A 27,244-nucleotide genomic window follows, 5' to 3' on the forward strand; every position below is an offset into this window, starting at 1 on the left:
ACATCCTCAGCCCCTTTTTTTGCCATACACTGGATAGCTGAGCAGTACAGAATCGATGATTTGCACTAATACCACAAATCATTGTCATGGGAAGAAAAATAAAAACGCAGAGATCTCAAGCCTTTGCAGTTGTAAATAATTGCATTGATAGAGGAGAAAAAGAATAGCAAAAAGTAATGATTTTAAAGGTAAATTGGTTTTTGTCTTCATAAAAAGGTGTCTATATTTTCGGATTCCTAGTTAATATATGGGTCCAAAAGATGACTCAATCTTGTCGCGTGAACAGAACATTTAGTAATGCCTACCAGTAAATGTTTTGCATTTTCTTAGAAATTCATTGTTTAAAAATAAAAAAAAGAAATTCATCTTATTTCTATGTGTGTCCCACCTGCAAATTCAGTAGATACCATTTTACTTACAATTTGAATCAAGTACATTGCACAATATTATTCCAAATACAAATTTAGCCTTTCTAAATAGATGGAATTCTAGATTTCATTTGCTGTATTTTAACTTTTTTTATCAATTTATTTTTGAATGCAAAATAATATTTATACTCTCAGTTCCTTTTTTAACTTATAAAACACTAAAATATAGTGTCTACATAATTATGGCCAGATTTGCCTCACAAAAGGCATTGATATCTTATGAAACATGCTTTATTTCTCAATGTGTGAAGGATGGAAGTCCTTTCTGTCCTTCCTTCCCAATCCTCTGCTGCACTTGACATTATGCATTTATGGATTACTCTGGATGATTTGTTAATGGACGATCCTAAGCAAAACTAAAATCAAATTGGGAAAGAAATGGGAAGAAACAGGCATCATTATTCCCCACCTAATTCTGCAGATTAAATATGGCCCATTGTAGCCCTAATCATCACCCTGCCCCCTTAATTTTAACGACCTCTGTTTCTGTTTATTACAATAAAAATGGGCAAAACTACAGCTTAATGTTTGGCTACCTATGAAGGAATTCTTTCCCACCGTTATTATTAGACACTATTATCATAACAATTTTTTTTTTTTTTTTTTTTTTTTTTTGCGGTACGCGGGCCTCTCACTGTTGTGGCCTCTCCCGTTGCGGAGCACAGGCTCCGGACGCGCAGGCTCAGCGGCCAGGGCTCACGGGCCCAGCCGCTCCGCGGCATGTGGGATCTTCCCGGACTGGGGCAGGAACCTGTGTCCCCTGCATCGGCAGGCGGACTCTCAACCACTGTGCCACCAGACAAGCCCCACAACAAATATTTTTTAAAGGATAAAACTGTAAGACCATGTGTAATGAAAGACAAAACACAAGCTATCATCTATCCAAGCTCAAGTCAACAATTTACAATGTCAATGTGTCAATTCCTCTAATGAAGCAAGTGGTCATCTAAAGTGTCACACAGATGGAAACCTGCTGATTGATTGACAGGTGCTGTGATAGATGAAAATCATAATATTGGCTATTATGAAGTAACATTTTTGAATGGCAATATATCAATATGCTGTAAGAACCATAAATTATTCCAACGCTTATTCTAAAAAAATCTCTCATCTTGTCATAGGGAAAAATTCAAAAGAAGAAATTAAAATAATTTATGTAAAAGGCTTTTTTAACACTGTATTTTATAATGACAGAAATGTATTTTAAAAACTTAAATATGAAAAAAATGGGCACAGTAAGTCATAGTTATATGGTTGATTGAGCAATCAAGAAAATGGTAAGTATGGAGGATATAAAAAAATGAGGCAACAGTTTATTAAATAATTTTAATAAAATAATTAAAAACCACAATTTTATAGCCACTATAATTGCAACTATGAAAAAGACATATGTGTGGAAAGATAGATATACATATATAGATATATAGAAATATTAGACTAGGGCACAGATAAATATAAATCATTGGGTTGATAGGAGTAATTTTATTTATTGTTAAATATTTATTTAATATTGGCTTAATAGATAACTGAGAACTATAAAAAAATACCAGTTATACTCAAAGTTTTCAACACTGAAGGAAATTTCCTGATCAAATTTTCTGAATACTCTTTGTTATTTAGCAGGTAATTAACATGAAATATTTATCTTTTAGAATAAATTTATTTTGCTCTAATTATATATGTAGATGTAAATATATATTTGTAGATTAATATAAACTGTCATCCTTTCTTCACTAGAATATAAGTCCCTAGGGTGAGAATTCTTGTTTGTTTTGTTCACTGTTCTATCAAAAGCAGCCAGAATGGTGTCTGGCACATAGTAACTTTCATTAAATATCTGTTTGAGGAATAAAATAATTATTTTAAGTAATTTTGAAAAGCTCTGTCAGAATTCATACATTCATATGCCCATATATTAATATGCTATTATCAGAGTAAACATCTGTTCCCTCCTTTTTTGTAATGAATAGGTTGGATTTTATTGTACTGTGTGAAAAACGATAAAAACATGAGGATGTAAATTGGATTCTTTGCTAACACAGGTATTAAATACTGTAGTGATAAAGTTTTTATGGTAAGTACAAATTAACAGAACATTACCCATTTTATTTCCAAATATTTAAGTATGTACATGACTGCATGACGGGTAGTAACTCTTAGGAAAGAAATCACTAAAAAAAAATTAAAAAGACTGGAATCAGACAGGATGCTTGGTACTCTGCTGCATTCCAAAAGAAGACAAAGTATATTCCTAACCAGAATAACAAATGAACATTTAATCTTGTCTCCCTGCTAATTTTGAAATAAGATGCTTACTCTAACATTAGGCGAATATATTACCAAAAAATCCCCCCTCCCAGAAAAACAAACAAACAATAAGTAGGAATCAAGCTAGGCCTGTGAGTAATAGTATACTACCTAAACTTCTACTAGAAATCCCATTACCTACATGTCTTGGGTCATTTGTTCATAGGTAGGAATTTAATCTGGTAGATGCCAGATTGCAGATACACTGCAATCAAGTTAATCAGAACTGTGAGAGAACAAGTTTCTGTTGTTTTTAAGTCATCGAGTGTGTGTTACTTTGTGATGGCAGCCCTAGGAACCTAATGCAGCCCTAGGAAACTATTAAATTGGATAATGACATGTAAACAACATTGAGATTAAAGTCTTGAGTTTCAGTCTTGGCTCTACCATACTTGGTGGTGAATGACCTTCGTGGGATTACTAAACCAAAAAGTCTTAATCTGTCATTGAAACTGTTATTTACATCATAGTAGTATTTGCCTCTCCCCTCCTTCCATCACTGAGCTACCGTGTACACTATTACAGGAGCTAAAGAACAAATCCAACCTTTCCTTGAGTTCCCATTCTATGTATACAATCACACCAGGTACTACAATGATTTGCACTTGATACAAACAGAATGTGAACTGATCTCAGGGAATTAAAATGCTCTGAAAAGGGTGAGGTTTAAATGCTTAATGTTAACTAAATTTTGCCATTCACGCTAGTTCAAAGAAAACCAACGGTATCTCCTGAATGCAGATACCTATAAAAGCAAACATGCTGCATAGAGGTAAGAACGGCAGGTGAAAGCCGAATATGAACACAGGCAGACATAAGGGGCATTTCTTTAGTAACATAACATATGCCTTCCATGAAAATGAAGAGAGATTCACTGAATGGGTAAGACTAGCCTCCCATTAGGGACCACCATCACTTCCCCGAGACTGTCAGTTTCCCACTTAGTCACCGACAGTAAGTTCTTTAAAGTCAGTAAGTTAAATGCTTGTCCTTTTGCACCGCTTGCCCAAGAGTTTCCCAACAAATTTGACAACATGGGAGTCTTTTTGACAACCCTTTACTTTTTGGTCCAAGTGTATTGACAACCTGTATTAATTTCTTGGATAGCACAGAAGAAAAAGTAAAGTATTTTGACAGCTTTAACCAACTGTCCGAAGATGGAAATTAAGATAATTATATTGATCCTTCTCTTGGAGGTTCTGGTGGGAAATGAGATCTTTAGAAAATTCATATTAACTTATCTAAACCCCAACAAAAAACTCTAAATTTTTATCAACCTGAAAATTTCACTTGGTTTTTCCAAACTTTCTAGAATTATAACAGTGATGTATCCAGAGAAATGTAATCTTTTGAATAGCAGTTTCTACCTTTATTCCTTTTCTACAATTTTTCCTTCAAATTCTGTTTCTGTGAGTTCATTTCAATTAGTGGGGTTAATAGCATGCTAACAACTGTAAATAAATTAAAGCAGGGAGTGTATGTGAGGTTGTACATGTTTTTGTGTGTGTATGCAGTACTTTCACATGGTATTCTAGGAACTTTTCTGACCCTAATGAAAACTAATTGTGGTTTTCACAGAACTGCAAAAAATGTGATAAATCTTACATGCAGTAGCTACTTTCTGTAATGAGAGCATATATATTTGTGGGAACACTGAGCATTATTAAACTCTCTCTCCATTTAGATGAAACAATTCATCTAATCTGTGTTTTCTGTAGAGGTGTTTGCTTTTTATGGCAGTGCCAAAATACCCCCAAATTATTCAAAATTTGAGGAATAGTCTAAAGGTTTTTGCAAAAGTGGTTAAATTAAGACTTCACACCCAAGTTTTGGATTAAAATAAGGCAGTCTACCTTCCTTTTTCTAGCTTCCTGCCTGAAACATTAGCTTAGTCAACAGCCTCTAGTTTTCTAATAATGTGAAACTTCTTCAAGAGACAAGGAAAGGATAACAAATAATTTGACAATAGTGGAAACAAATATTATTTGTTCCCTACTAGGTTTGTCCCTCAAAAATCTATACTCATACAGGATTTTCTAGGAATTGACACCCAACTTTACACACATGCATAAAAGTTGCCTGATTATTCCATCATCTCTGATGAAATTTTCTCTTGCAACTGAGGCACATTAGATTCAGACATTTAGATTATGATCGTAATTTATAGGTTTCAATGCTCAACCACTAAATTTCCTCGACAAAGTGTTGTTAATATGAAATTCATCTTATGTCCATACTTTGAATCCAATCAATCATTTCTCACAGAAATTCTTTGTATTTTAAAATGTTTGCAAGTAACAACATCACACACACACACACACACACACACACACACACACACGATGTCTTTGATGCAATCTACTTCCACCAAGTGATTTACTAGAGACCTAAAACATCAGTGAAGTGACAAAAGGTCTCAATAATAGAGTTTTATTTTATAAATTTATGTTAAGAAAAGGAACACTCTAGAAGCCATCACAGAATAAGAAAGAAAATTTTGATTATTAGCTACCAGTGATTATCTTCTTGGGAACTAAGATGCTGAGTAGAAACAAAGAAGGTGCGAAAGAAAAACAAGAAAGAAACTAGAGAGGGAGAAAGAGAAAATGTGGGAAAAAAGAGAAACGATCCTGACTTACATCATTTTTATATTTTGGCACTAAAAAGCAAACCTCATGATGCCATCAAATATCCATTCATCAATGTTTTAGTCATTGTTACATGTCCACTCCTGTCCAGTTCTCTCTGCTGAGCCTGGACTGATCTGATGCTGATCTATGCTTGCTTCCATGAGTTAATTTGAATCAGGGCTTCAGGAAAGATACTGGATAACACCGTTTTCTTTGGAGTACAGAAGAAAACTAAGTGCTTCCTCTAGAAATATATATGGGACTTTGCTAGAGTTCCTTTATGCTGTTGATCACATGGCTAATAAATGATCATTTCCTTTTCGGGATCTGGCAAAGACTAACCTGATTGATAGCACTGTTAAATGCTACTATGCCTTCTCATAAGCATAGGGTTTTCTAGATGCCGTTGTAGATCTAGACACCTTGTGAGTATTTTGCATACTTTCACTTGTTTTCTGTGTATGGCCTTCATGTTTTGCTCTTTGTCTCAAGCCATGAGGACTGGCGATGCTATTTTTTTTCTATTGAATGTAGTGCTTACACACAGAGGGCTGTGAGTAAAAGTCTTCTGCTCTCTGCAGGATGCAGTTCCCCTCTGCAATTTCTTTTTTTTTTATCACTGTCCTTGAGAAATAACATTAGCTGTCACCCCTCACGTGAAAGAGGTGAGGGAAAGAAAGCCTCCCTCATTCTCCGGTAGTGTCTGTTTCCTTTCAGGTTTTCCCAGATCATGTTTATGTATTTTCTCTTCTTCTCTGATCTTTTGTGGAGGTCTTGCCCTCCTCACCATTTTCATGTTTATCCATTTTGTTTCCCAGTTTCTCCTTTCCATTCGGATCTTTATTTCATCAGCCTGTTTCATTCACCTCATCTCACATCTCCAAATGGGAGTTTCCAATCGCAGACACCCCTTTTTATCCCTGCTCCCTTCAGGCTTCCATTTGATGATAACTTTTGGACAATTTCAAAGTGTTTTTAAACCAACAAGTCTGTTTCTGTGCTACACACACTCTGTACTCAGGATCCCCATCTCTCATGATTACATTCTATAATTTATGAGGGCATAATGGGTGAAGCTTTTGCAGAGGCGCCAGAATTAGACATGGCTTTTTCTTCCAAGAAAGTGAATGATAACCAACTCTCAGAGAACTAAAATTTGGAGTTAAGGAGAGAATTTGTTTCACATGCATAAAAGCCATAAAGGAAAAGAGAACAAACATTATACCTCACTCTCAAGAAACATGTAATTTTAACAGCCTGTAGAAGCAAGAGTCTCAAATCCACACGAAAGCATGGTGTCGGTTGCCAAGCAACCTAACTGGCCACAGTTTTTCTTTATGTATATATATATATTTATATTATATATATTTATATGTTTACATACATATATGTGTATATGTATGTAAACATATAAATACATATATATTTCTTTTTCAACCTTGAGAAATAGAAGACAAAAAATTTATTAAGAGGAGTAAACTAATACAGAGAGAGATAAGGGAATTATGAAAAACATAAGGCTTACAAATTACTTATAGCTCTTTAGCTTTCTTTTGCATTTTTTTTTTTCTGGTTGAATTTTTTTTTTAACATCTTTATTGGAGTGTAATTGCTTTACAGTGGTGTGTTAGTTTCTGCTTTACAACAAAGTGAATCAGTTATATATATACATATGTTCCCATATCTCTTCCCTCTTGTGTTTCCCCCCTCCCACCCTCCCTATCCCACCCCTTTAGGTGGTCACAAACCACCTAGCTGATCTCCCTGTGCCATGCGGCTGCTTCCTACTAGCTGTTCACCTTACGTTTGGTAGTGTATATATGTCCATACCACTCTCTCACTTCATCATAGCTTACCCTTCCCCCTCCCCATATCCTCAAGTCCATGCTCTAGTAGGTCTGTGTCTTTATTCCCGTCCTACCTCTAGGCTCTTCATGACATTTTTTTTTTCTTAGATTCCATATATATGTATTAGCATACAGTATTTGTTTTTCTCCTTCCGACTTACTTCACTCTGTATGACTCCAGGTCCATCCACCTCACTACAAATAACTCAATTTCATTTCCTTTTATGGCTGAGTAATATTCCATTGTATATATGTGCCACTTCTTCTTTATCCATTCATCTGTCAATGGACACTTAGGTTGCTTCCATGTCCTGGCTATTGTAAATAGAGCTGTAGTGAACATTGTGGTACATGACTCTTTTTGAATTATGGTTTTCTCAGGGTATATGCCCAGTAGTGGGATTGCTGTGTCATATGGTAGTTCTATTTTTAGTTTTTTAAGGAAACTCCATACTGTTCTCCATAGTGGCTGTATCAATTTACATTCCCACCAACAGTGCAATAGTGTTCCCTTTTCTCTACACCCTGTCCAGTATTTGTTGTTTCTAGATTTTTTGATGATGGCCATTCTGACCGGTGTGAGATGATATCTCATCGTAGTTTTGATTTGCATTTCTCTAATGATTAATGATGTTTTTGTTTAACTTCTCTATTAAATAATTTTTATCCAAGTTCATAGAGATAACCTGTACACTAGTATAAACTCTCCCAACCATTTTTAGAAAATATTCTTTATGAGATGTTTTCAGCAAATGAAATTGAAAAGTTCTGAAGTAAAATCCATGTTCTAATAAGGTAAAATGGTTTTTATTTAAATATCATTTATGTATTGTGAGTACATCTCACAGGAATGCAGTAGATCAAGTTTTAGACTCATGCACCTAGATAACATACACCTAGATGACTCAGAACAAATGCATGTTCTTGTTAATTGTGGATTATTTGGGGTAACAACTCTTTATATATGAAATATTTTCTGTATTTAAAAGTTATTTTGGGTATATTTTTTACTATATAGCTAATTGTTCTCTTCTCTGAACTATTCCAGGTCTCACAATAAATAAAATGTCATATACTCTTTATTGTTCTAAGATCCATATTTTTTCCACATTTAAAAATCTTTGAAATTGGGATATATTTTTATTACTATCATGCAGGCCAATATAGTTAACATTTATATATTTTGTATATATTCATTAAAAATGTGATTTTAAAAGACTCTTAAATGTAAAATAATCTTCATTAAATATGAAAGAAAAAAATTTAAGTGATATGAAAACATTGTATAAAGTTTAATTGGAAGCATATTTTTAAATTTCTTAAGGGTAGATAAAATAATTGTGTCTTATTTACAACTGTGTCTAAGATTAAAGAAAAAGTGGCAGCTTCTAACTTTTATTGACCAAAATCTTGCACCTAACATTTAATAGTTTGGGGATATTCAATTTCTTAGAATTTATTTTAAACTAATGTGAACCTTAAAAAAAATTACCTCTATAATAAGTATCTATTTTTTAAAATGCCATTCATTACTATGTAAGTTGTGATTTTCATTTTTAATAAAATTAAAAAAAATACTTCCCACTCAAGAAATAGCTATTTATCATAGCAGATAATAGACTGGAGACTTTCTCTGATCTTGAAGGACATATAAGTCTGTATATCAAGGAGCTCACTATGTGGTATGGGATTTTAAAATTAGTATTGTCTTATAGCACAAAGAATTATCACATGAGCTAATTTGACTTTTTTCTGGTAGGTAGATTATGCTTTGACATCATTTTGAAATCCTTTATTTGACCAACAATTTTATCTTCTAGTTTGGATTTTAACAAGTACATTTTTAAGTCCTTAATGTCACAGCTGTCTTTTCAATGGGAAAAATAGAAAATAAAAATCCTCCTACCTAAAAAGTTAATTTTCTTTATTTCTTTTACTATTTAAAGTTTGAATTCTTGAATTTTCAAACTGATAATAGTACTTAAAATAATTTTGGATATAATTAGACACTTCTGAAATGAAATCCACCCAGCTCATATTTCCATATCTTTTGTAATAACAAATTTTTAAGAATAATACATTAAGGTACCAATATGAGCTTTATTCATAGTAGAAAGGAGTTGGTCATAGCCCACCATGGACAGATGGCTAATGAATGCCTTTACTTTAGGACTCCATGGCTAGTCTCATTCAAAGGGCTGGCTGCTTCCTATTTTTGTATATGACTATTAGCTACCATGGGACAGTGACAATTAGAAGCAGCAGGACCTCCAGGTGTTCCTCTGTAATTAACCAATTGTGAAGTGTTTATATTAGCGATGCATGGAGGTATCTTTTTATCCAATAGTAAATACACTTAGGACATATTATTTCTAAATAAGTAAGCATAATGGCCCCTGAAAATAAAAGGAGTATTTGAAAGGAAAAAAAGATGTCCATTTTAGGCAGTCTTCAAAAGAAGCATCAGGGAAATTTTCTGTGAATCACTATGAAATCTGTAAAGCTGTGGAAACAGACCCAGAAAAAAGCAATAGGCCCTGAAGGGTGATAGCCAAAACCTCAGCCAGGGAATAGCTGACACGTGGATTCACATGGGAAAGTACCACAGTGTATTTTTCACTCTCGTTCAGTTTTAAGTACTTCTGACAATTAAGGAACATAAAAATGAAAAACTGAAAGTATTTTCTTTTCCTGTTTCTTAGAAACCAAGCATGTTGAGTGGGATTGTTGGTCTCCATGTGACTTTCTGAAGTTAACTGTTTGTAGAAAATTTACTGCTTACCCCTGTGGCTGGGGAGAGGGACCAACTGTAAAAATGGACACCAAAAAGAAATTTGGCTTATGACAAATCTAATATATATATTTGAAAATTTTTAATGTAGAGCTTAATGCAACCTAATGAGAAGAAGCCTCAAACATCACCTCCAGTGGTCTAGATCTAAACCCTAATCATAACTGGTCACTTTGCTTCAGGTTCAAGTTCAACTGGTGGCATTTAAAGATATCAGGGGTGCCCAAGAGTATCTCTACATAGATATCAATGTCTCAGAGCATCCAATATCATCATTTTTTTTTCAGAATCTATTAGACAAATAATTTCAAAAGATTAAATCGGGGTGGGGAGGAAGCCTCACATTATGGAGGAGGCATTGAACTGTCAAATAATATCTTAATGTATTTAATCAACACAGTTACTTGAGATAGATAGCATACCAATTTTAAAGATTAAGAAACAAACCCTGCAAAGTTAAATAAATATTTTTCACTCACACAGCCAGGGATCTTATTTTGTGGAGTAAACAAATAAAGAACGGAGGTGCTGGTACCAGCTCAGACCCTGGATAGAAGGAAGTGATAATGTGTTCTTTTCTGTGTTGTATGTCCCACCCCTTCAACTTGCAGAAAATACTGAAAAATAACCCAAGCTAAAGCATTTATATGGAAAATATGTAGATATATTCCCTACTTCATTACTTTAATAAACCATCTGAGCTTTTATTTTCTTTCCAGTGTCACTTGTATATGTGACTGGGGTTGGCCATCATTATAAATATGATTTCAATGTCATAATTTAGTTAATTTTCCACTATTCCATCCACATTTTCATTTCTTAAACTCTAAGTTATTCAAGGAAGCTTATACTTTAAATAAAAATGAAAAAATTTAAATATTTGTTGTTGTGTTTAGTAAAATTTAATCCCTTTTTAATAGAACTGACTGAAGAGGATTAAAGACATGAGAAATGAAATGAATATTAAACACTTAGGATAAAAATAAATAGCTTCGTCACTTGAGAGCACAGAGTCAATATATTAAAAACGGCAGAAAAAGAGAGGCATTTCAAAAATTCTTTTCAATTCAACTTCTGCTATAAACTGTTTAAAATGTGATTTGAGGGGACAAAATGTTGCAGATAAAGAAAAGTTTAGGTCAGTGATGCTCTGAGTATTTGTGAGAAAATAATGTCAACTTTTTCAAGTAATTTAACTCAACTAGCAGAGAAAGTTACTTGTCAAATTTTATCTGTGGCTGAATTTACTGGTTGACTGACTTCATTACCCAAATTCGGCAACTGTAGCGGTAGTTTCCTCATATTGATAGCTATTTCTTTGGTAAAATAAGAATATCACAAGCTATAATGACTACTAGTATGACGGTTACTTTTGGCACTATCACTGACATGTCTAGAGTTTTTACCTTGTGACAGGACTTGTAAAGAATTTTATATAGATTAGCTTTTAAAAACCCTTATACTAAACACATTTAATAGTTACTACTATTATCCTACCTTTTAATTATGAAAATCCAAAGCTGAGGGTGGTTTGGAATCAAGATTATGAAGGCCTCCCCGATGGCAGAGCCCCTGCCCAACTAATACAGCATAGTAATAATATTCTATCATGTTACAAGCTGAATTATTCAGATAATATTGAGAATAGAGTAATAGTTGCCTCTTCTTTTAGAAGTGACATATAGAGTGCATGCCATGAGCTTTGCTGTCAGAAAGACCCATATTTAACCCCTAGATCTGTCATCTACTATCTGTGTGATTCTATCATGAAATTAAGTTTTCTGACCCTCATAATATCATGATGCAAAAATTACCCACTACCAACTTTGGCACATGGGAGGAGCAGTATAAACACTTATTGAATAAATTTTTAAAGTCTCTTATATTCCCTTAGGGAGTCAATAAGAAACATCAATCAACTCTGTACCCAACATCTCTATAACCATGACAGTTTTTAGAGGTATTAAATAAGAATGACTATAATAAGGTTAAAAACTAACATTTAGTGTTTAGATATATGATTTATCACTACTCTTTAATATAGCTGCTATTATTAACTAAGAATTGGAGAAGAACAGTGTTTTTTCCAACGTTGGGGTCAGAGACAAGTAGTCTGTGCATCCACTGGGGTCACAAGCACCCACAAATATAATAGAAGAGCAGGATACTCAAGGTTGGGAGAAACAAGATCAGTGCCATTTTTTTCACACTCTTTTCCTTTAAATCAAGATTGCTAAGAGTCCGCAATATGCGGTTTCTTTATTCCCAACTTCTTATTTGTGACTCAATGCAAAACCTCTTTTCCATTCCACATCTTCACTAAAATTGCTTTTGTCAAGGGGAATCTCATTGATTCTGAAACCACTGGATTCTTTTCACTTTTTATATTTCTTGTACTCTCTTGACGTTTGACTCTCTTCATCACTCTTCATTCTGAATCCTCTCTTCTCCTTCCTGAATGCCATATTCTGCTGTTCTTTCTCTAGTGTTCTTGTCCGTTGCCTCTTTATAGACTGTTCCTATTGGTTTGTCCTTATAAGGATAGGGTTCTTTTCTCGAACATTTTCTTTTTTTTTAATAACCATTTTTACTGAATTATAGTTAATTTACAATGTTGTGTTAGTTTCAGGTGTACAGCAAAGTGATTCAGTTATACATATATACATATATTTGTGTTCTTTTTCATATTCTTTCCCATTATAGGTTATTACAAGATATTGAATATAGTTCCCTGTACAATACAGTAAGTCCTGTTGTTTACCTATTTTATATGTAATAGTATATATATGTAATCCCTAACTCCTAATTTATCTCTCCCCCCGCCACTATCCCCTTTGGTAACGGTAAGTTTGTTTCCTACTTCTGTGAGTCTTTTTATGTTTTGTAAATAAATTCATTTCTATCATTTTTTTAGATTCCACATATAAGTGATATCATATGATATTTGTCTTTCTCTGTTTGACTTACTTCACTTAAATGATAACCTCTAGGTCCATCCATGTTGCTGCAAATGGCATTATTTCATTCTTTTTTATGACTGAGTAACATTCCACCCATTCCACTATATATATATATATATATATATGTGTATATATATATATATATATATATATATATATATATATATATATATATATATGGTACATCTTCTTTATTCGTTTACCTGTCAATGGACATTTAGGTTGCTTCCATGTCTTGGCTATTGTAAATAGCGCTGCTATGAACATTGGGGTGCATATTTGTTTTCCAGTTCCAGTTTCCTCCAGATATATGCCCAGGAGTGAGATTGCAGGATCATATGGTAGTTCTATTTTTAGTTTTTATTTTCAAGGAACCTCCATACTATTCTCCATAGTGGCTGCACCAATTTACATTCCCACCAATGGTGAACTTCTCCTTGTATCGCTACAAGTTCTCCCTAAATGAAATTATCCATTTCAGTTGCCCTACCATTTATATTCCAAAATCATTTTCTTTGTCCCAGATCAGTCTTCTCCCCTCCAGAGACATTGTATTTGACCACTACTAATTCTTTATTATTTATTACTCTACACATTTCTAACTCAGTAAGTTTCAATCAGAAAGCGTGGTTTTCTCTTTCTACTTTTTTTTAATGCCAAGATTCTTTCTTGATGTCCTAACCTTAGTGAACACCTGGTTGTCAATCCTGCTGATCAAACAGGAAAATCAAGAAGCATCCTTGAATCTCTCTTTCAGAATCTACAACCAAATCAAAAGTACCATCTAGTTTACATCCTTAGTAACTCTTAAATCCAAGCATTTTTTTCTGATTTCTTTGTTCAAGCCCCATCTTTTTGTCTTGTAAGTCTCTTCAGGCAACTCTCCTTCCTGGCCCCAGCTTTGACTTCTCAATCCATTCTCTACTTTGTAGCCATGGTGATCTTCTAAAACACAAGTTTGACATAATCACAATTTTGCATAAACTAAGTGGTTTACATACCCTTTAAAATGAATTGCTAACCTATTGGAATGCTTTGTTTTAATTTTAACTTAAAATCTCATTCTTGTCTACCTCCTTAAATGACATTTTTGCCACTCCTTAACACATTTTCTGCTCCTCTGTCCTGTCACCCAGGATGACTTGTCGTTACATGAATTATTTGTGCTCACTTGGCATAGGTCCTCTCTGGGGATCTAGGCTGCTCTTTTAACCAACAGTGTCTGCTCCTTACCTAACCTCCTTCATGGGCTGAGCTTACTTCAACTTCAGAGTTTATCAGGGTCATTCTTTTCCTTCTTTCCTGAGGGTTTTTCTGACTCTTCTCTCCAGAACCAGGACAAAAGGTGCTCTGCTGTGCCCCAAGCCTCTTCCCTCACAGCACTCATCATTTGATATTGGAATCATCTCTTCCTGCTTCTGCCTCTGACCTGCAAGCTCAAGGGTAGGACATCCATGCTGTGGTTCTTTGTATCGTCAGCATTGAGCAGAGTGTTTGGCATAGAGCTGGGCTCAACAAATATCTGTGTAATGAATGAAAGAATGAATGTGCTAAAGAAATTACCCAGTGACATCTGAACAGGTACAAGCCATGCAAAGATACAGAAAATGCACTGATTAAGGGATTGGCCTCACTAAATCACGAAATTAGAATCGTTTTTTGGAAGAAGTATATACTATCTCACAGAGTAGAAGGGAAAAGAGCAGATAGCAGGAAAGAATAATGGCTGGAATAAAGGCAGAGAGAGGAAAGAGAGGCACTGGCTCAGCTGTAGTGGCCAAGATGCTCACAATTATAAAGACATCAGAAGATGTGGAAAGATATTTATTCTTAATTAATTCCTATAAAAACTAATCCTGTTCATTATGCTCATCAATAAACACCCTTGGCTTTGTAAAAGAGATTCTCAATAAATACTAAGCCTTGAATCTCTTGAAGATCTCTGGCCACACATTCCTGCTGTTTACACTGTTAGCGTGTAATATTTCCTAAAGACGGCATGTTGAATAGCATACTCTAACCCAATGGGATGAATCATGTGGATATTTAAAACAAACAGAGCATGCTATTATATAAAATTCTTATGCTACTTTTGCTCATACCCAGCTTACAGACTTTAAAATCCAAGGAGAAGAAGCACAAAACCTATTCAAACCTATTCTAGGACACTTCATTAAAAGAAGATAAGTCAACCAATCCCTATAAATGAATGCACCTTCTGTTACCATAAAAGGGTTCTCCTTTTTCTATCATCACTCTGTAATCCTAGAAATACTTCCCAACTTGATGTGAGAGGTATTCAACTAAAAGTTGTAAAAACAGCCTCTCCTCAATGTCTCCCTTCTATTTGATTATTTTAGGAAAAAGAAAGTCCATGTAATGCCCCTTTCTCTTAATTTCTTTGGCTGACCTCCAAAGAGTAGCTGTCAGCTGGTGTTAGCTAAATAAGTATGAGCCATGGCCCATGGCCCGTTTATTGTCAGTCACTTGGATGGGAAAATGCCTCCTGTATTAGCATTGCTGAACGTCAGGAGTTGGGACCATCAATATAATTTTCTACAGTCTGACACCCAAAGACTGAGTAAGGACATCAGGAACTGTTATAAAAACAGACACGCAAAAAAACCCCATGGATATACTCTCTACGTTTAAGAAGCATTGTATTCAGATACAATTAAATCTCTCTTTATCAAGGAAGTCTTTTATGATTAACCTCATCTGCCATCTCTTACTTGGCAACCTCAACTTGTATTTACTTATGTTTAATATTTTAATTGTTATTGTTTAATATTGTTTAATATGCTGCTCTGTTAATGTAGTCTTCATTCATGTGTGTGTTTGTGTGTCTGTATGTGTGTGTTCTGTCTCTTCATTTAGACTGTCAGCTGATTAAAGATGAGATTTCTGCCTTATCTTTTTGTGTCCATTCTCAGCTCTTTCTAGAGTACCACATCTACGTTAATTTTGAGTATACGCTAAATAAAAATAGAGAAATAGTCTTGCTTGTGATTCTCAGATACGCTCAGTTCTATAAATTATCATAATATTGTTTTCTTCCAATTGCCTAAACAAAAAGAGCCTGAGGAAGACATCACACAAAATTTCTCAACCTATAGATCATCCTTCTGAAATAATCTGAATATATCATCTTTATCTGTAGCCATAAAAACACGGATGTAAGAATAAATATAATTTTATCAAAAAAGAGTAGTATCTACATTTTTATACAATTATTTTTTTCATTTCCTATTATAAATTTTATTATTAACAATTGAATTTTTGATTATAAAATTGTGATTAGATATTTATTATACAGGAACTTATACTTTTCTGGATTTCCCCCATCAAATAAATGCACATAGTACTGTGTCACAAAGGAATAAATTCACATGAACAAATATAGCTTCAAAGTTGCAAGAAATTATGAATTTTATTCAAAAATCTATCAATACCTGGGAGAAAAGAGTAACAATTTCATCTAGGACATCTTGCATTACATCTGCCTAGACCTCTAAAAAAAAAGATAATAAACCAAAAAAAGTATTGATTCAATCTTTTAAATATATAGAGATACAGGAGCATCTAAAACATAATGTTTTTTAAATGCAAACTTAGTTCTTTAATATGGGATGATCATACAACCTGGAATGCCTCTGGCAATCCTGGTTAAGACTTTTTAACATTTGTTCTAGACTTTTCATTTTTCACTTATTTTTTGTTGTAGTTGTTCTTACTGCTGTTGTTATTAACTGTTGTCCTAAAATAGGTCAGGATGAGTTTAGCAGATCTCCAGTTAATGTTAAATCTCACCCAGTAATGTGGGAGACATATACATAGCAAAGAGATGTCTCATTTTAATACATCTGTTTTTACCCTAGTCTGATACAATGTGATCATGCCAGGTGCTTGCTGATAAAATTAAGTGCATCCAAGAGTGGCTAGGGACACTTCACTACTTCTGGTCTCTGGTGAAAGTAAGAGAAATATGTGATGCTGCCGCTGACCCCGCTGGCCATGTGATGCACCAGCCAGCTGTGCCTTGGCTGATGCCACTGCCAATGAGAGCACAAAGCTGCCAGGAGCCAGGTCAGAGGGCAAAGCAGAAAATGATAGATTCAAGTATATCTGATATGTATGGGGAGAAAATAGAGGCTGAGAAGTTCTAACTCTTATACAGAGCAGTTTCTTGTCACATATTGTATATCTATTAAAATCTACATTCATTTATTTATTTTATTTTTGATTATAATTGTATTTTAAAATTTCACAGTTAGTCATCTTGGATTTTGAAACTCCATTTTCAGAGAAACATGGTGATGCACAAAATGCTCCTTTCATCAAATGTGGAAAGTGTTTGGTCACTAATTCTTTACATATTTTTCTGTCACCCTTATCTCCTTAAAGAATTCCAATTACATGTACATTAGGCTACTTGAAATTGTAACATATCACTTATATGTGGAATCTAAACAAGCTAAACCCATAGAAAGAGAGGCTAGAATGGTGGTTACCAGCGTCTGGAAGTGGGGGAAATTGAAGATGTTGGTCAAAGAGTACAAACTTCTAGTTATAAGATGAGTGAGTTCTGGGGATCTAACATACAGATAGTACTGTTAATAGTGCTGTATTATAATCTTGAAAGTTGCTGAAAGAGTAGATTAGATTTTAAATGTTCTCACCACAAAAAAAAAAGAAATGCTAATTATGTGACATGATAGATGTGTTAGCTAAAGCTATGACATTAATCATTTTGCAATTAAAAATATATCACATCAACACATTGTACAGCTTAAACTTACACAGTGTTTATATCAATTATATCTCAATAAAGCTGGAAAAAATATAGACTCACAAATAGTAAATATATCTTGAAAGGAATGTTTTAATTTTCAAATTTTATAATTGCACTTTGGAAATCCTAACTTTTAGAAAAAATTTTGTGATATGGCCCTATATTTACTTGAATGAATTTATACTCAACATTGGAATAGAATGAAATTGACAAGGTCTACAATTTTACAGTAACTGGATTTGGTGAATAATTCAAACAAATCACAAAATAAGGACAATTCATTTGATGAGCTCTGTAATGCAAAAATATTTGTCAAAAAAGGTATTTTGAATGAAGTAAAAAAGACAGAACATGAAAATATTTGGGCTAAAGTAGTCACACGTTTCAGTATAGAAAAAAAAGAACATTAAGATGCCCTCTATTTAGTAGTATTTTCTTGAGTTTATGAAGTGCCTCAAACTCTATAAAGTATTTCTTATTTTAAAATATGATCCACAGAGAAAAGTCAATTGGAGGTATCGAGAACTTTAAATTATGAAAATAAAAGGCAATTTTGAAAAAGACAGAAAATTTTATATAGAAAAGACTCCATTGGAGAAAAAATTCTTTTTTATTGAAATATATCAATGACATGCTATGAGAGACAGATATGATTAAGAAAACTGGATAGACTATGTAAAATATTTACTAAAAATCTTTTTGTTTATTTTAATTATTAATATTCAGATAGTCAACATACTTTTAAAAAATTGTTTTATTGTACAATACATGAACATATATTTTCAGAAAGAATTTTTGTTTTGAAAATAGTTTCTGATTTAGAACTATTTTATAAGATGATATTTAGTAAATATTTCGAAGTTTTATGATTTTAATTATTTTCAACATAGTCTGCCATTCATATAATTGCATTGTTTGAACAGTAAATTACATAACATTCTCACTCTCAGACCTACATGTGAAGTCTCAGGTGGTTCTGCTCCCCGCAATATGTACTTGCTGTTGCCTTTCTGGTTCAACCTGAGCTACTACTGCTCTCAGGAAAGAAATGGCCCAGGGGTGGCAAAGCCAGAGAACTGTAGCCTTCTGTCCTGAACTCTGAAATGAGAGTAGGGCCTGTTGAGTACTGCAGACTTTTATAATGACTTTAGACATTCCTCCCTCCCTCCCCAAATTATCAAGTTTTTCTGGAAAACATTTGATGCCTCATGATCAGGGAATGAAGAAAAGGGGGTTAAATCCTGAAGACACACACTAGTTAAATGCTTGTTAGACTTTGTGACTTTGAGCTATGACTATCAAATATCTTCTCATTTAATATTTGAAAGAAGACTTGAAGTACCCAGGAAAATGATGACATGGGGAGATCTGTGAGAACACATCCATTTTTTCAATTGGCAAACATTGAAATATGTCTTCATTATTTTTTAAAAAAAGAACATATTTCTAACACAAATCTGGCAAACAGACACACACGCACATTATGTGTCTTCTTTTGCATTGAATATAAGTGATAAAATTTTAAATAATATATAAGCAAAGTAAAGTAAATAATTCCTAAAAGTAATCCACCATCTCAACCAAGCAGGATTTATTCCAGGAAAATTCAAATATGGCTCATTTGTCTAAACTATGAATATATATATGTCATTAAGAGATTAAAAATGCATATCTGACCATCATTTAAGAAAACCCAAATTTAATACTCATTCCTGACTTTGTTTAAAATTTAAAACTTAAAAAAAAGGAATAGAATATTTAAATAATGCATAATACCTATCTTTAATGAAAAATCTATGTTATACTTAACTGTGAATCACTAGACACATTTCTTTTAGAGTCTAGAAACAAGCTACATGGTTATTATTCTTCAATACTTTTTAAGTGAAATCTGCTAAGTAAAATAGCACATAAACTAGAAAGAAGAGGAGATTTAGTTATTGTATAGAAGGAAATAAATTTTTCTTTAATTGCACTGTGAGATTAATATAAATGGAAAATATAAAGGATTAAATTGAATGATCCCCATAATTACTAAGTAATTTCTAAGAATTAACGATAAAAATAATAAATATACATAAGGAAGAAATAAAATAGCTTATTCATTTGAAATCATGTTAAACCTTATTAGAAACCACACAGAGATAAATAGGAATTAAAATGACAATCAGTTGCTACATGTTCCTAGAAGTAGAAAGAAAATAAAAGAGCTCAATGTTCCATTGCCAGCAAAGTCCTAGTGAGGCTACTTACTACTAGTGGTAAGTTGATACATTTGTCACCAATACACTTACACAAATATGTAGAAGGGATAATTTTAAATACAAAGTGCGATTACTTTCCTCCTTCCTTCTTTGAATTCTTTACCTTTCTTCCACCATCTGGGTATCAGCCTTCCTTTTTGGTGCACAATGCCTCATCCTGGAAGACAGAAGTCAACTGAAATGCTGAGAGAAGGTTTTAAACTTACTCTTCCCCACCCCAAAAGTCTTATAATAAGTGTCATTTTCTTTCCCAACACTTATTGGAAGATCATGAGCCAAAGCCAGAAGGAACAAAACATAAAGGATTTAAAATTAAGTATAAAGCAGCAGAAAAAGGCAAGGTAGGACATAAGCAGAGTCTCCTTTTCACTGGGAAATACGCTACATGTTCAGTCAGATGGTGAGAGGGTGGTGCTGTGCCCAGGTTTTAGACACTCTCTGAGCCTCTGCGTTATTGGTCCATGCCTATCTTCAGCGGTCTTGGCCTTAGAGGGTGATATAGCAATATAAAAGATGAGAGGGTGTGGAGAGAAGGGAACCCTCCTACACTGTTGCTGGGAATGTAAATTGGTGCAGCCACTATGGAGAATAGTATGGAGGTTCCTTAAAAAACTAAAAATAGAACTACCATATGATCCCACAATCCCACTCCTGGGCATATATCCAGAGAAAAACAGGGTCCAAAAGGATACATGCACCCCAATGTTCATTGCAGCACTATTTACAATAGCCAAGATGTGGAAGCAACCTAAATGTCCATCGACAGAGGAATAGATAAAGAAGGTGTGGCACATATATGCAAAGGAATATTACTCAGCCATTAAAAAGAATGAAATAATGTCATTTACAGCAACTTGGATGGACCTAGAGGTTGTCATACTGAGTGAAGTAAGTCAGACAGAGAAAGAGAAATATTGTATGATGTTGCTTCCGTGCGGAATCTAAGAAGAAATGATACAAATGAACTTATTTACAAAACAGAAACAGACTCACAGACTTAAAGAACGAACTTACAGTTACCGGGGGGAAGGGTGGGGGGAGGGATAGTTAGGGAGTTTGGAAATGACATGTACACACAGCTATATTTAAAATGGATAACCAACAGGACCTACTGTATAGCACAGGGAATTCTGCTCAATATTATGTAGCTACCTAAATGGGAAAAGAATTTGAAAAATAATAACTGAATAACTGAATCACTTTGCTGTACACCTGAAACTATCACAACATTGTTAATCAACTCTACTCCAATACAAAATAAAAAGTTAAAAAAAAAAGATTTCCTAACAGTAACCCTCTAATAATTTTTGGGATATTTGAGAGCAGTTCTATCTTGTACTTTATTACTCAAAATGTGGCCTGCAAAGGGCTCCCAGCCTCTAAGAGTAGACTTGCAATCTGCATGACGGTGGGTCCTGTCCAAGGCAAGGTAGCTAGGGTGGTAGAGAGATTGGGTGGGAGTGGCAGAGGTTGGAAGGGGTCTCTGCAGACGGGACTGAGGGCAGTCCAGAGAGGTCTGATCTGAATGTGGTTCCTGGAATTTCTAAACCCCCAGAGAGTCAGGGGGATGGTGGGTAAGCTTAAATCCATACTCAGAGAGGAACTAGGGTTCAAGAGACTGGAGAGAATGCAGACAAGGTGCCCAGATTCATGGATCATGTGACCAGAGGGAGACTAGAGAGCCCAGACATAGCAAGAGCTCCCCCAAAACAATCTACACCTCAGCAGAGACCAATGGGAAGAAGAGCCATTGGTTCAAACACCCACTTGCTGATATCAGGGAGACTTGAGTGTCTCCCAAAGAATTACCCCCAAGGAAGAAGATAAGCATCGGGCCTAAATCTAACTCAATATTTATTTTTAAAAACAGACATTATTTCTAAAGTAGAAATGAATGATGACCTTGAATTGTATGATTTTTTTTTATTTTTTCGGTACGCGGGCCTCTCACTGTTGTGGCCTCTCCCGTTGCGGAGCACAGGCTCCGGACGTGCAGGCTCAGCAGCCATCGCTCACGGGCCCAGCTGCTCCGCGGCATGTGGGATCTTCCGGGACCGGGGCACGAACCCGTGTCCCATGCAGCGGCAGGCGGACTCTCAACCACTGCGTCACCAGGGAAGGGAAGCCCTGAATTGTATTATTTAAAAAAAATGTCTATCAGTATAAAAAGAGGTTGGTGAGTTGCATTGATTTCAGTTATAGAAAAGGTAAGTTAAACCTTTGCTCTGTTTAGTTCAAAATTTATAAGCCTGAGATTTATGAGCCTAATAGCTTTTAAAGTCATACTCACTAAGCAGCAGTTTTGTGAGGCACTGTGATGGTATATAAAACGTCGTAAAACTTAGGAATTTTGCTCCTTGTAATCTTAAAAATATAGTTTTGGGGACTTATGTACAAGAATGTTCATTACGCTATTAACTATAATGGAGGGAAATGATGCACAACTTAAATGTCTATGATAGAGGAAAAAGTAATATTTTAATGCAGTTACTAGAAATTATGTTTTGTGAAAATATTTAATGGAATAAAACTGCTAACAATACAATATTCACTATGTAAACAGAATACCAAAAAGATGGTTGGAGGAAACTGTTATTTTTTATACTTTTAGTATGTTTGAAATATTTAAAATATTCAATATTAAAAAAAATAAACTTACTATATGATCACATAAAACTCCTGGAAGAAAACATAGGCAGTACCCTCTTTGACATCAGTCTTAGCAATATTTTTTTGGCTTTGTACCCTCAGGTAAGAGAAACAAAAGCAAAAAATAAATAAATAAATGAGACTACATCAAACTAAAAAGCTTTTGCACAGCAAAGGAAGTTATCAATAAAATGAAAAGGAAGCCTACTGAATGGGAGAGACCATCTACAAAAGCTATATCTGATAAGGGGTTGTTGTCCAAAATATACAAATAACTCATACAACTCAACATCAAAAACCAAGCAATCAGATTAAAAAATGGGCAGAGGACCTGAATAGACATTTTTCCAAAGAAGACATACAGATGGCCAACAGACGACTGAAAAGATGCTCAACATCGCTAATCATCAAGGAAGTGCAAATCAAACCCACTATGAGATATAATCTTATACCTGTCAGAATGGCTATTATAAAACACAACAAATAACAAGTATCGGCAGGGTTGTAGATAAAAAGGAACTCCTGTGCACAGTGGGCAGGAATGTAAATTGGTGCAGCCACTATGAAAAACAGAATGGAGATTGCTCAAAAATTAAAAATAGAACTACCATACAACACAGCAATTCCAATTCTGGGTATTTATCTGAAGAAAATCAAAACACCAATTCAAAAAGATATATACACCCCTGTGTTCATTGCAGTGTTATTTACCATTGTCAAGATATGGAAGCAACCTAACTGCCCATCAATAGATGAATGGATAAAGAGGATTGTTTTACACACACACACACACACACACACACACACACACATAATGGAATATTATTCAGCCATAAAAGAGAATTAAATCCACATGACAACATGGATGGACCTAGCTGGTATTATGCTAAGTGAAATAAGTCAGAGAAAGACAAATACTACATGATTTCACTTATATGAGGAATCTCCAACACAAAACAAATGAACAAAGATAACAACACAGAAGCAAAGTCGTAGATACAGAGAACAAAAGTTGGCTGCCAGAGGGGAGGAGAGTGAGGGGGGATAAGTGAAATTCATGAGGGAGATTAAGAGCTACAAACTTCCAGTTACAAAATAAATGAGTCACAGTGGTGAAATATACAGCTTGGGGAATAGAGTCAATTATAAAGTAATATCTTTGCATGGAGGCATGGTAACTAGACTTATTGTGGATATCATTTGGTAATGTACAGAAATAATGAATCACTATGTTGCATGCCAGGAACTAACATAGTGTTGTAGTCAATTATACTTCAAAAAATAAATAAATCAAAAAAGTCATAGAAAAAATAGATCAGATTTGTGGTTACCAGAGGTGGAGGATGGGGTGAGAAGAATTGGATGAAGGTCAAAAGGTACAAACTTTCAGTTATAAGATAAATAAGTGCTAGGAATAGTGTAGGACATTAGTAATATAAGTAACATTTTATGTTATATATGAAAGTTAAGAGAGTAAATCCTAAAAGTTCTCATCACAATGAAACAGATTTTTTTTTCTATTTCTTTTATTTCATATCTCTATGAGATGATGGATGTTCACTAAACTCACTGTGGTCATCATTTCATGATGTATGTAAGTCAAGTCATTATGTACATCTTAAACAGTGTTATATGTCAATTATAGCTCAATGAAACTGGAAGGGAAAAACAGATGTACTATATAATCACATTTTTCAAATTAAAACATGTAATATTATCAAAGAGATGTATTTTCTTTTGTGAAAACAAAATCTGGTATAACCTGTGGTTTTTGGGACTATGGACTCTACATCCGAAACATATTTCCATGGTTGCTTGTTTTAAGGAAATTATTTGACATAGGTTTACCAAATCTCAGCTCAATTCCCAGATTTTTCTGGTGACTTTACACAAGTGAAGCCCATATTTACCTTCTCTTTCTCTAAGTTCCCAAGGTATACCTTGTCTGTTTCACTCAGTCTGGCATTGAACCATGTACAGGTAGCCCGGTTACCTCACTTGGTCAAATATGGGCAGCTTGTCACCGCTGCTCAGTTGTAGGCTGCTGAGGTTCAGACTAGAGCAAAGCTTGGAGCAAGAGATCTTCGATTTTGACCTGTATGTCTTTTCTTAAGCTCCAAACTCTGTCTAGCATTGTGGGTCAGAGAGTAAATACTTAATGCTAAGGATGTGTATTTTTAATTTAGTGTATTTGTGTGTATGTGTGTGGTTGTTTTCTATCTGCCTCTATTTCAACAAAGTATTTTGCCAGATATCCTATAACTTCTTGCACTGACTTACACTTAAATGTCATAGAGAATTAATTATATTTTCCAGTAAACCAACACAGTACTCTCCCCTGGCAGAAGGAAAGTTCTCCTTTCTGAGGTAGAGACGCAAACAGATTAATCATCTTCTTCAACCCCTTGTTCTAGAACATTGCCTGTGAGGCCCTCCAGCTGAATCATTGTATACCTCAGTTAAAAGGGGGTATTTTTAAGTTTCCTTGTGTGAGCTCAAAGGTACCCTGGACTCTCCGTACAATCAGTTTTTCTACAAATACTGTCCATTGATTAAGGATTCCATCATGGAAACTAGTGGTCTTCTTCCAGGACGTGGAAGTAGGTACTGTTTAGATACAGAGGAGATTTTCCTTACAGACTTTCCAATGGCATAGCTTTTAGAAATAGAAGGTTATTTTGGAGGAGTAAAATCATTCTATCTATCTTGCTAACTAGGTAGCTAGCTAGTTACCTTTTATGCCGCACCCTGGACCATTTGAGAGTAAGTTGAAGATAGTTCCCCTTTTCCTTTAAATACTTCAGTGTGTATTTTTTAAAATAAGAGCATTCTCTTACATCTCTTACATAACAATGCAAATATAAAAATTAGAAAATTAACACTGATGCAAAATTATCACTGATCTATTATATATATTCTAGTCTATATATCTATCCTATATATCTATATAGATATATCCATATATCATTATTTATACCTATATTCTAATTCTGGGAAACCTGTACAATGGACCCCCAATTTCCTGCCACATTCAATAATGGAAATGTTGATCCTAAACTTCAGATAATAAATTGAGTTAGTCAATGAACACCAACCATATATTCTTAATGAATCAAAAAGGTGGACTCAGGCATCCTTTCTACCTACATTCCAACAGTCACAGCTAACAAATGTATACACACACACACACACACACACACACACATATATATATATATATATATATATATATCCAATTGTCCTGATAATGTCCTTTAGAGTATTTATTTTATTTTATTTTTTGGTCCAGGATCCAGTCCAGGGTTACTCATTGTGTTTAGTGTCATATCACTTTCATCACCTTAATGTGGAATTGTTCCTGTGTCTTTCTTTGTCTTTCAAGATTTCACCATTTTTGTAAGGAAAAATTCAGTCATTTTTAAAAAAGGATATACTCCAGAATTACAATTTCTTTTTAATGAAATGTTACCCACATGAATTTTGTGAAGGAGCCTCAGTTATGATCACTGCAAAAGATAAGAGATCATGGACGTGAGTTTAAAAGTTTCTAGATTCGTTGTGATCTGTCCTCTAGAGTGTGGGACAATTTTAATTTCCATGTGGATACATGATATTTGCAGTCAATACACTGACAGCTTCCAGGGTGATGGTGTTAGAGACAGAAGGAGGAAGAAGAGATATTGGGAAAAAGAGCAAGAGGAAAAGAAAGAAGAAAACAAGCAGGGGACAGAGGTAGAGAAGGAAAGAAGAAATAGTGTCATTTTCTTAACAAAATCTCAGAAAGGCTTATCAGATTTACTTATCTAAGAGCTATCCTAGGGTGTTTCCACTGTTGAAGATACATTCAACAAACATACTGTAAGTTCTTCCTTTTCCCACCAAAATAAATGTCGCAAAATTACAATCTTCCAGGTCTTCCCAAAATACCGCAGGGAAGAATACGTCTCTTGGATATTCACTTTACGTCAGGAACTCCTTGTTATATTCTTTTGTGGCAAATGCAAGTTCCCTGGAGATGTACAAACCTGCTGTAAAAAAAAGAAAAAAAAAAAGTGAGGGTATCTTGATTACTTTTCACGAGTTTTAGGAAATACTAATGGAACTATACCTGTGCTTTGAAAAATGTAAAGTTCCCATGCAGCAATACCAGGTAAAATTCGTTTAGGAAACACTGGAATTTACGAAGACCTCAGTGGTTTTTTGGAAAATATTGATGTTGGTATATTATTAAAATGTGTATATTAAAAAACAGTTGTTGGCATTTTACAAGTCACCTGGAATCATGGTAAAACATCTTAATAAGTCAAATTGGTTAAATTCATTTCAGTGACACAGTTCTGTGTTCTCCACAGGAAGATAATTAAAGCATTCTCTTGACTGGTGGGACAGCAGAGAGAACAAAATATCTTTAATAATTTAAAGATAAGTGATGAAATAATTTTAATTTTGCCCTACCTCTGTCGCTTTCTCGCATTACGCTATGAGTCTTTTAGTCAGGGTCAGGACTGGGCCAGTGATTCAGTTCTTTGCGTCAAGGAGTAAACATGTTCCAATAATCACTGAGAAAAATTAATTT

At 34.4% G+C, this 27,244-nt stretch overlaps 1 long non-coding RNA gene across 1 annotated transcript in view; it reads right to left on the reverse strand.

Moving 5' to 3' along the window:
* Positions 1 to 1,012: 1,012 nt before the first annotated feature.
* LOC125960604 (uncharacterized) overlaps positions 1,013 to 27,244 on the reverse strand; it is a 71,715-nt gene continuing 45,483 nt past the window's right edge. The window contains exon 2 of the long non-coding RNA XR_007470407.1: positions 1,013 to 1,179. This is a non-coding gene — a long non-coding RNA (uncharacterized LOC125960604). The remainder of the gene's footprint in view (positions 1,180 to 27,244) is intronic.

Source organism: Orcinus orca, chromosome 12 (assembly GCF_937001465.1).
Source record: "Orcinus orca chromosome 12, mOrcOrc1.1, whole genome shotgun sequence".
Taxonomy (NCBI): domain Eukaryota; kingdom Metazoa; phylum Chordata; class Mammalia; order Artiodactyla; family Delphinidae; genus Orcinus; species Orcinus orca.